This window comes from Benincasa hispida, chromosome 11 (genome assembly GCF_009727055.1).
Source record: "Benincasa hispida cultivar B227 chromosome 11, ASM972705v1, whole genome shotgun sequence".
NCBI lineage: Eukaryota > Viridiplantae > Streptophyta > Magnoliopsida > Cucurbitales > Cucurbitaceae > Benincasa > Benincasa hispida.
Window position 1 is genome coordinate 14,998,042 of NC_052359.1, and position 12,283 is coordinate 15,010,324.

At 26.1% G+C, this 12,283-nt stretch overlaps 1 non-coding gene across 1 annotated transcript; it reads right to left on the bottom strand.

Moving 5' to 3' along the window:
• Nucleotides 1–513: 513 nt before the first annotated feature.
• On the bottom strand, nt 514–709 carry LOC120092255. The gene has a single exon (XR_005485965.1). It is a non-coding gene; the product is annotated as a U2 spliceosomal RNA (small nuclear RNA).
• Between the last annotated feature and the right edge of the window lie 11,574 nt (nt 710–12,283).

Consider the following 12,283-nt stretch of genomic DNA (forward strand, 5'->3'; position numbering starts at 1 on the left):
TTCAAATGACACAGCTAAGACAAATCTCAAACGTAGCTTCAATAATATTTGGCTGGTTAGGATTCCAGTAAACATGATCAGGTAATGTATTAAAGGTTTTGGATTTTTGTTTTCTTAAAAAAATTAAAAAAGAAAAAAACCAATAGGAAAATAGTTGAGAATTGAAACCAAATTGGCAAATTTGGTGTTTTCCCCGTTTTAGCATAAAAAATCCCACTTTTTTCCTTCATTCTACCGTTTTCATCTTCCTTTACCGATCGGTTTCATCCTCCTTCACCAAAACCTTCATTTCATCTTCCCTTTCAGCCCTCGTTTCATCTTCACCCAAAACAAACTTTCCTTCATTTATTTGATCATTTAAGGTCGTCTAAGCAGTTGAAATATTCTTATAAATTTTTGCTCTGGTTTTCAATGAAATTATAAAGTAAATACGTTGAAAGAAATAACAAATGAAGAATTGGCAGAAATCGGCTTTACTCTTAAATGAGGCTACAAAAATTGAAACTGAACTTGGAGGAGTGCGCCAGGCCCATGCAATAGTGCAACGCAAAGGCGACGCTCGAAGGCCCAAGTAGCAAGCTACTTTGGTGGACCTTCCCCCTAGAAAAATAAATTTAATATCATGTGGACCGATGGCCCACGTATCAGATATTAAACTGATAAGAACAGATACTACACTTGATCTTAGCCAAAAGGCCGAGAAAGGTATGAGTTGTTTCGTATCACTCCACTGCTCTTATAATCATCGCGTTTGTAAGCCTTTCAAACGTAGGCGATGTGGGACGAACAGCTGAATCCTTCCCCGCAATTTTGAACTTTAAAAACTCAATATTCTTTTTACTTCTTTTATTTATTTCTATATTATTGTTCTAAGTTTGTTCATTAATTCAGAATTGTGACCTCGACTCCCCGTCATAATTTCTCATGCACATTTTCTTTTTAAGTTCAGGCTCCATTGTTTTTTTTTTTTTTTTACACCATCGTTAGCTACTTTATTTTGGTATTTTTATTATTAAAATAAACTTTTTTCTTAAAAACTAAAACTATATAGGTTTTTGTAACTTATTTTTATTTCTTGTTTCTTAATTACATTAGTAAAAAAAATATGTTAAATAATTGACTTTTACTTTTGTTTTTTAATATAAGAACAAAATAAAATTAACAACGATTTGGATGTTTAGTTGGTTGTTATAGTGTGGTTATACTAGTGTGTAGATTATAGGGGTCGTCATTCAAACCACAAAAATCGAACCGAACCGAACCAAAAACTCAATGAAACTATAAAATATGGTTCGATCCGGTTTAACATATTAGAAAATTCGGTTCGATACGGTTTAACTACCAAACTGAACCGATCCGAACCGTTTTCACCCCTAGTAGATTATACATTTGTAGGTTAAAAATCACTTTAGTCCCTAAACGTTCGTTTATAACAATTTAGTCCATATACTTTAAATTTATAACAACTTAGTACCTAATGTAGAAATTAATGATAAGATTTCATGAGATTTCATGCATAATTAAACCGTTAAATTGATCAAATACTCAATATTTTTGCAACATATAAAGTCTACATCATAAAATATTCAAAATTGACATCGAATTGTGACTAAATTTTTTACTTGAGGGATTGCATTGTTAAAATTTTGAAAGTACAAAGATTAAATTGTTACATACTAAAGTTCAGAGACCAAATCATTAAAATTTGAAAGTACAGAGACTAAATCGTTACAAACCATAGTTCAGTGACTAAATTGTTATTTTAAAGAAAGTTCAGGGACCAAAAGTGACTTTTAACCTAATTCATATTTGAGGTAGACTATTTTAGTCTAGGTTATAATAGTATTTGTATGGGACAGACTATTTTTGTCGAGTTATAATTAGTTTGTATTTGGGTGTGCGTTATTTTAGTCTATATTTAGGTTTTTTCTAATTTTTTATTATACAAGTAATAGTACCTCAAATATCGTATTTTGTTAACTACATAAATTAAGTGACCATATTTGGATAGTTCAATTAGTTAAAACATATCTTTGTTATCAAAAGATAAAGACATTCAAACTTATACAATTATAAAAATTAGCCCAAAACTTATAAAGGACTTATAAATGTAGAGAATTTTAGTCTCTAAACTTTTAATTAGTTACATAATTGTTAAACTAGGTTTTTTTTAATTAAAAAATTGTTTGTTTCAAAATTTATTTTCTTCTTCCATAGAAGTAAATAAAAATGTGAAATTAATCATTTCCTACATTTTTTTTATCTTTTATTTCTTAGAAGTTTTGAGCCCCAAGTCTATAAGTTTGAGGTTTATTTAATTTCATTGATTTCATTTTTAAGAACTAACCTAAAAAAAAAAAAGAAAAGAAAAATAGTATGAAAAAAAGGGGAAAAAAACCTTATTGACTCATAAGTTTTTTTTTTTTTTGGGGTCTAGTTTACATTTGGTCCTCATGTTTGAAAATGTTACACAAATTGGCCTCAAAAGTATTTTACACACAAAGTTTTGTTTGATTGTTGTACTTAAAATATTTATATTAATGACAAATCACTATAAAAGAAGACTATTAAACACTATAAAATGGTCATCAGAAGTGGTTGTGGGTTGCCCGTCAAAGGGAGTTGTAGTCGAAATTAAGAATCGAAGGTGGTCATCACTGAAGTCAACCATGTAAGTTGGTCGCATCACATTTCAAGTTGTGGGTCCCATACATTGAGTTGGTAATTTTTACCAACTCAACCGAACTCAGGTTGACGAACCAAACATCCTCCTAGTTTCTATATCAACAATACAAATGTTATACGTGTGTAGACTTCTTCAACTTATTATTAGTGAATCAATTTAGACCATTCATTAAGATTCCATTTGAAAATTGTCTATGCATTCGATTCATTGAAAACTTTTTCAAATCTTGGATTAATAAAATGGATGATTAAAATTAATTTATAAACAAATTTTGAAAAGAAAAAAAAAAAACTTAATTGAAACTCTAAATTGATTTGCTCAAGAAAGTTTAGGGGTTTAATTGATAAAAGGCTAAATCATAGAAAATATTCTTGAACTTTATACTTTATGTCAAAAATATCTTTAAACTTTCAAATGTTTCGATAATATCCTTAAACTAAAAAAAAAAAAGGTTAAGAAATGCTCTTATCATTAGTTTTAGATGAAAACCGTTAGTATTTTGTTTAAAAAGTATCTTTGAACTTTCAAAAGTTTCAATGATATCTTTAAACTTTAAACATGTTTAAAATGCCCTTGATCTTTCAAAAATTTCATTAATGCTCTTATTGTTAGTATAAAGAAACATTAATACCCTGTTTAAAAATACCCTCGATCTTTCAAAAATTGCATTAATGCTCTTTAACTTTTTAAACAAAGTTAAAGAAATTTCTACCATTAGTATAATGTTTAATTTTTTTGAAGGTATATTAAGTTGGAAAAGAACCGATTTAGAACAATTTTTGTAGGTACTTTCATTCTTTTTCATATAAATGCTCTCATCTTTCTCTCATTTGTTTAATTCTTACATTAATTTTCTCAGGAATGAAATGTAAACCAAATTTCAAGTTAAAAAACATAAAATCTCACAAATAAATCTCATAAAATTTCAAAATAAAAAATCTCCCTTAACGATAAATAGACAAATAAAGAAATGATTGACAAAAGAACATCATCTTCGATCACGGTGAATTTTTTTAACTAATCACAATAAATAAAGTAATTTGAATCGCAAAAAAGATCGACAAAGTATTTATCACGATGAGTTTGGTAATATACATGTTTCTGTCTTCTCTTTTACCCAATCGTCCTCAAAATTATGATCCAAAGCCCATTGTGTCTCTAATTTTCAATATGTTTCTCTCTTTGTATATTAAACTCAAATGACTTATTAACAAACACTCAACTACTAATGTACAATATTGTTAAAATATTTAAGTCCTAAAGTTCTTAGGTGGTTACATTATGTTCTTTCTTGTTGCCATAATCTATATACCTTAATTGAGTGGGTTTTTTTTCTAACAAAGGTCCGACAATCAACTTGAAGCCATATAATTAGTAATAAGAAGAGAATGAAATGGGGAGGGAGGGGGTCAAAGGAGGGGAGTGAGAGGATATTGAAGAATGGGAGAGAAAATAGAGAGGACAGAAATTTTAGTTCATAATTTGGAGTAGGAGAGAAGATGAAGTGGAAGAGCGAGGTAATGAGGTGTAGATAAATAGTAATGATATTTTTTAGAGTTTTTTTTTTTTTAAAAAAATAAGGGTACTAATGAAACTTTTAAAAAAGTTAAGAGCAATTTTTGCAATAAGGTATTAACAATTTTTGTTTATATGCTAACAGTAAAGGTATTTTTAATATTTTTTTTAAGTTTAAATATTTTTTAAACTTTTGAAAGTTCAATGGGTATTTTTGAAACAAAGTAATAATGATTTACAACAGAAGTCTAGTGGACACAAAGATTAAGGCTCCGTTTGGTAACCATTTTGTTTTTTTGTTAGTATTTTTGAAAATTAAATTTATGTGAACACTACTTCCACCTCAGATTTCTTTCTTATCTACTTTTCACCAATGGCTTAAAAAACCAAATCAAATTTTGAGAACTAAAAAAAGTAGCTTTCAAAAAGTTGTTTTTATTTGTGAAATTTGGCTAAGAATTCAACCATTATACTTAATAAAATGCAAATCATTATAAGAAATGTGAATGAAATAGGCCTAATTTTCAAAAACAAAAAACAAAAACTAAATAGTACCAAAACGGGACCTAAATTTCAAGTAAATTGCTAAATCGTTATAATTGAGCTAATTTAAACCCTTTATTAAGATTACATTTGAAAACTATCTAATCATTCAATTCTTACATACATGAGTAGACTTCTTCAAATATCATACTAATAAAATGTGCGATTAGATTGATGTATGGACAATTTGAAATAAAATCTTAATTGAGAGTCTAAATTACTTTTCTTCTAAAAGCTTAGGAGCTTCATAGATAAAATTATGAGTCTTCCATGATGTTCATCCAAATAGAATGTAATAAATAGTGTAAATTGATACATTTAAGAACGATGAGGGTTTAATTTTCTAGAGACAACACGTTATAAAAATTTATTGAAAATGCCACCATAAAAAAATTATAAAATTTGTTCCAATTGAAATAATAAGAAAGAAAAAAAATAGTCATGGAACTATTTATATATAATGAACCGACCAGGTGCGGAATATAGGCGCATTTGAAATGTTGTGTGCGCGCACGAGCGTGAGAGAGAGAAGTTTGGGCGGTTGAAAGACGTTCGTGTGGGCAACTTCCACATCTAATGTGTTAGCCAAGCTAGCAAACGTGTGCCATATATTATCATTTTCCATTTTTTATTATCTTATTTAAGTTTAATTATAATAGCTCAACGGATTAACAAAAAGCTCGGATTTTTTTTAAGTAATATATTAGAAGTGGGAGAATCGAACATTTAACTTCGAGGTTGATAATATAAATACTATGCAAGTTGAATTATACTTTTCAAAAAATATATATAATAGATAATAGGGCTTTCAATTTAATTGATTCTCAAAATTTAAAGTGTCATCTTTAGTTCTATTTGATAATTGTTTTATTCTTTATTTTTTGTTTTTTAAAATTAAGTTTGTAAACACTATTTTTAGACCTAAATTTTTAGGTTTTGTTATCTATTTTTTACTAAGGTTCTAGAAAACTAAATCAAATTTTGGAAATTAAAAAATTAGTTTCAAAAAGTAATTTTAAAAAAAATAATTGAAAATTCAAGTGTTTTTTTCTAACAAATATGAAAATCATAATTGAAAATACGAAGAAAATCATAATTTCAAAAACAGAAAACTAAAAATGATATCACTACCAAATGGCGAGACCTACTAAACTCTCAATTCGGCATCTAGATTTATCAATATTAAATTACAAATTAGGCTGTTTTTAGATATTAAAAAATGAACCAAAATATTTACAAAATATAGCAAAGTTTTAGAACTATCAATGATAGATGCTGATAGATACTAATAGACTTTTATCAGTGTCTATCAGTTGATAGATACTAATAGAAGTCTATCAATGTCTATCAGCATCTATTATTGACAGCTCTAAAATTTTGTTATATCTTGTAAATATTTTCAACAGTTTTACCATTTGAAATAATTTTCCTTAAAAATTTTTAGACTTTTGCAAATTTACTAGATAAAATTTTGGTTTTTAAAAATAATTTTAATGTTCAAGGATTTGTCAGATACAAAATCGTAATTTTTAAAACTTGATATAACACTCTTCAAAGTTTAAGAATCTATTAAACATAAACCGCCAAAGATTAAACTTAATTAATTTAAAACCCTAGCTCCATATCATAACCTTTGAAACTTCTCAATGTCTTAATTAAACTCTAAAACCCATTTTGTTTAAAAATTGCAATCTTTTAAAAGGGAACCAAAACAAAGCAATCGTGTTAGCTTGGTCGCCACTAACTAATTGGCTTTGTTAAGGATATGCCCTCAACTCTCTTTTCTTCAAAATGAAACCCATTACTCTTCTTTAAATATCATTTATCTTATTTTCTATGTATTATTTCTTTTCTTTTATATTATTATATTTATCCAAAGTTTGTCTCATTTTAAGAAAAACCTCTTACAAGACAAAACTCACTTAGATTTAGGGTTTTGTTTTGTGTGCATTTGAATCTTATGGGAGAATGTCTTAGAAATTTAGTAATTGTTTATGCATTTGAATCTTTGAAGAGAATGTTGCAACTTTTTAATTGAAAAAAGAAAGTCAATTTTAGTTTTATTTTTCTTTTAACTAATTATATATATAGTCAAATATTACAATTCAATAGTGCACTTTAAAAAATATATTTTAGTGATACTTTCTTATAGAGATATCAAACTTGAGATGTTAATTCTAACCTTTGCTATTCTAAAAGAGATTATTTATGTCTTGACCATTTAAAATAAACTTTGAGTTTGAAAAAAAAAACAATTATAACTTAAGTATTCATTTGCAATTCAAATATATCTGTTCGTTATTATTTTTTTCACACACAATTTACAACCTGAGTGATAATTTACATATTTACTAGTTTGTAAATGTCTAAGTTTGTAAACAAAATTGATCTCTATGTGAGTACACATTGAATATATCACGAGTAACAATTTTGTTAAAGGTCACAAGTTTAGAAAATCGACAATTTGCACCTTCATATGTTCAATTAAAAGAAATGAAATATTTATCAACTTGTTGATATATTGCCATAAATTAAGGATACATGACACCAATTAATATACGAGATCAATCAAATAAGATATGTTGTAAAAATATTGATTGAAATATAAAAGAAATGTCAAAAAATTAAAAATGAAAGTGAAGTTCTAGTAGTACCCAAAAAATGAAGTACTCATAATAATATTTGAGATATAACTTTGATGAAATTTAATACGTTATCTTTTGGTGTGGTATATAATTATCTCAAAAAAAAAATTACGAATTTAATGGAAGACAATCCAATTTGTTACATATTTATTTAAATAAACAACAAAGTTTAAACTGGTAATTATTATTATTGTTGTTTTATTCAAGTCAACAAAATAATAATAATAATAATAATCTAAACAATAAAAAAAATACCACTTTCAAATGTTACAATAATACCTTTCAAATTAAAAAATATTAAAAAAAAACACCCTTAATAATTATAGTAGTATATAGATGGAAGACGTTATCTAACTATACCTCAATAACTTTATATCTCGTTTCAATTTAATAATATCTTTGAACTTCAAAAAAGTTGTATTAATATCTTTTAACATTTAAAAAATAAAGACTACAAATATACTACCTTTAGAATTTGGATAAAGATCGTTTAATTACACTCCATCACCTCCCTCTTTTCTTTGCTTCAATCTAGGGCCTAACATTTTTCGGTTCTTTTTCCCTCTTCTTTAATATCTCTTAATCTTCTTTCTCCTCTTAAAATTTAGTAAAACGATGGATCATCCAATTATTAAAAAAATATAATGGTCGACAAACGAATATCAACCTACATAATAAGAGAACCTTTTAAATTAGTCACCACAAATATATTAATTTGTGAAGCAAAGAGGATCAACAAAATCTTAATATCTACAAATTTGATAAAGTTCGTGTTTGCTTTTCTTTTCGTCCCACTGTGCGTCTTCAAAATTATAATCCAAAATTTCAGTGTCTCTTCCTATGTGTATTAAAATCCAAATTTAGTTCTCACTAAGCAACTAACATACAACCTTGTCATTAAAATATAAGGAAAATAGTTAGGAATGACCCAAGAAAGCTTTTATTGGTAATTCATAGTCTAATATTGATTTGAATCTTCAAGTTGATCTCAACCAAGGATCGAGCAAAAATATATAAAACGAATTGCCAGAAATGGTTTTAATTATGAAAGATGAAAATTTTTTTAGATTATTTCTGACAATTTTTCAACCTTTAAGTCCTAGAGCTTCTTTAATGATTCCATCGTTATGTATATTGGTGGTGTAAGATCATGAGAGAGTGAAACGAAAGAGAGATTATGAGGCGTAGATAACCAATTTTTTCGTGCACATATTAATGGTAAGAGTATCTTTTTTTATTTTAATTTTTTAAAAATAATAATATTAATGTAATTTTTTAATGTTCAACAATATATATTAGGATTTTCATCAATATAATAAAAACAAGAACATTTTTAGCTTTTTCTAAAACTTTAAGAGTATTAATGTGAGTATTTGCCATATTTAAAAGTTTGGGAATAATATCAAAACTGTAAAAACAAGATTTGAATGGATGATTTTCTGTGTGTTTCTATTGATCAATTGTTGGTTATAAATATCTTGGTACAACACTAAGATTAGCTAACAAAAATCCCCTAACAAAGATCAACTATCTAACAAAAGGAGACGACTTTGTAACCTGAAAATCTTAAAAAGTAGTTTACAATTTAACGAAAACAAAGTATACAATTTAGGATTTTTTTTAAATATAATTTAACAAAAAAAAAAACGAAAAACCCTAAAAAAAATTCAAAGAGAAAAGATACACAAATTTAGAGCATAATCTGTGACTGATAAATTTTGCCAGAAAAAGAAAACTAAAAATGAAAAAGGTATACATTACAGAATGCTTTTAATTTAGGTCACAATTTTGACCAATATTTTTTTAAAATAAATAAATAAATAAATTTTTTTAAATTCAAAGAAAATCCAACTAAAATCTTCAACCAAAAAAAAAAAAAGAAAAGAAGAAGAAGATATATTTACTATAAAAGTCAATACATCCATGAATTGAGGACTGCCATGTATTGGACACAACTTCCTATCGTATGAATGTGCTAGGAATGATCTATCATTAAGAATTTCATTAAGCTTTTTTCTATATATTATATATATAAAAAAAAAACAACATTAAGCTCCAAGATCATGACTTCATGGTTTTTTTTTTCTAAAAAAAAAACTTCATGAGAGGGGAAAAATTCACTTTTAGCTTCAAAATTACATAAATGAGAGATCGAACATCTAAGCTTAAAAAAAAAACAATGTCAATTATCAACGAGTTGAACTCACTTTAAAAAATTTATTTTACTATTAGTCATGGTTGAAATAGTTTAATCCAATCAAATTGAGCTATATATATACGTGAATAAAGAGGGGATATTAACCACCGACCTTAGTTTAAGTTTATTATATTATTATAAAAAAAAGATTTATAGCTAGTTTATATCTAGTGAGATCATTTGGGACTATTTAAGCTCTTTTGATAACGTTTTCATATTTAATTTTTGGTTTTTGAAATTTAAGTTTGTTTCCTTCTTATTGTCGCTATAATTTTCACCCTTTTTAATAAACACTTGAATTCTTAGTCTAACTTTAAAAGTAAAAATATATTATTTGAAAACAAGTATGGATGTAAGTAGTGTTCGATTATAAAGTTAATTTTCAAAAAGTAACAAAACTAAATACCAAATAGTATATATCTCAGTTGAGTTATGCTGAAGTTAGTTTGGAGAGAAAATACTTTATATCAAATATGAAATAGGTTTTTGTTTTCTTTGTTTCATTTTTTTTCCCATATTTTTGAAACTTAATGTGGGATGGAAATGTAAGAATCAAACGTGTCAAACATATTGATTGTTGTACTATGGAAAGATCACTCCAAAGGAATTTCAACATTATCTCGGTACTAAACCGTTTCATATTCGGTATTGTTCTCTAAAATCAACACAACAGCCTTCTAAAGAAAGTAAAACAAATTTTAATAAATTATTTTTTAACACGAAATTAGTCCTCAACGCTAAGGAGAAGTTATGTAGTATCATACTTTAATATTGAAATATTTTTTTGATTTAGTATTTGATATTATAAAAACTTAAAGAAATTTTAATTATGGGGCATGCCATATATAATAAAAGCACTTTTTTGCAACTCACCATTTTTCTAAGCATCAACCAAATCACATACTATTCTGGTAATGGGTTGGTCAAGGTTAAGTTGCAAAATTCCGTTATATTTATGACTTTGAATTAAATACAAAAATGAAAAAATATATATAAAAAAAAACAAGTAAATGCGTTTTGAGAAACAATATATATTTTTATAATATATATAAACTATTGTCTATTAGGAATTAAGAGATTAATAAAAAAAGAAACCATGTCACCTTAGTCAAGAAATTACAATGTAGTCCCTAAAGAAATAGATAATTAAAAAATACCTATTTTTTTGGTATTTCTTTCACGTCCGTTCCACAATTTAAAAAGAGTAATGACAATTGGTAGCATTTTTAGGAATAATAACAAAATGTATAACATCATTTAAAAAAAATTACAAATATAGACAAGTTTACCAGCGATAGACTTCTATCGTTGATAGACTCTTACCAGTGATATGGTCTATCATTGATAGACTCCTACCAATAATATGATCTATCACTGATAGACTCCTATCAATAATATGGTCTATCACTGATAGACTATTTAAATTTAGTCATATTTACAATTTTTTTTTATATTATGTTATATCTGTTAATACTTTGGGTTTAATGTCTATATTTGCAACTATCTCATTTAGAAAAGTAAAAAAACCTAAACTAACTAATTTTTTTCCTCCAAAATTATACTTTAAGTTTGAAATTAACAAGTTCATGTTTAAATTTCATATACCAAGTGTGTGACCAATGTTTCGTCAATATTAACCAAATTGTTGCAGTTTCAATGTATATATGGAATGTATTTTCAAATATTTAATTTAAAAGAGAAATTATTTTTAAAAAATTGAAGTATTTGGTAACCACTCAAAATAGTTTTCTCCAAGTTATCTTTTATATGTTTTCTTGCACCAACGAAGCTTTGTTCTCGTATCTTTTTTTAAAAAAAGACATATACTCGACTTCTAGCAAACTACGTTAAGTCACCTCCTATGAATTTTTTCAAACAATTAAATATGTGAATGAGGATAATGTACGTGGAAAAGAAACTATATAGGTTGGTTTTTACTTTTATTTTAGTTATCGAATTTAAATCTCAAATCTTGATTTTAGTATGTCCTTTGATCTAAACATTGCAAGTTCTAATCGGACTACTAAACCATATGAACTATGAAGTCTTTGGTTGTTAGAGATTAACAAAATAAATAACTACAGTTCTAAATATGAAATTAACTATTTTAGACATTAGGAAAAAAAATGCAAAAATCACTCTTTAATAGTTTAGCGTTTTTTTAAAAATTAATTTTTTTTAAATATATATTTCACTATATTTCAGACACTGTTTGATGATAATTTAGTTTTTTTAAAGTAAGCTTAGAAGTATTACTTCCATCCGTAAATTTCTTTGATTTATTACTCAACTTTTCACCAATGTTTCAAAAAACCAAGTAAAATGTTTAAAACTAAAAAAAAATAAAAAATAAAAAAAACTTGCTTTGTTTAATTTCTAAAACACGACTAAGAATTCGAGTCTTTTTTCCAATAAATGTGTGAAAAAACATAATATGGAATTTATGAGTCACAAACATAAATTTGACAAAAAAAAAATTTGAAAATAAAAACTTATCAAACGAAACCTAAATTTAAATGCTTACATACACCAAAATTTTGATGGTAACCATCCTTATATTTTAGAGATACGTAACATTTGTGCAATATTTTAAGATTTAAATTTGAATAACTTTATATGTTTTAGGGTGTGTTTAATTTAACTTCTCAAGTGTTTAATTTTGAAAATAAGTCATTTTAGAAAAAAATTGAAATATTT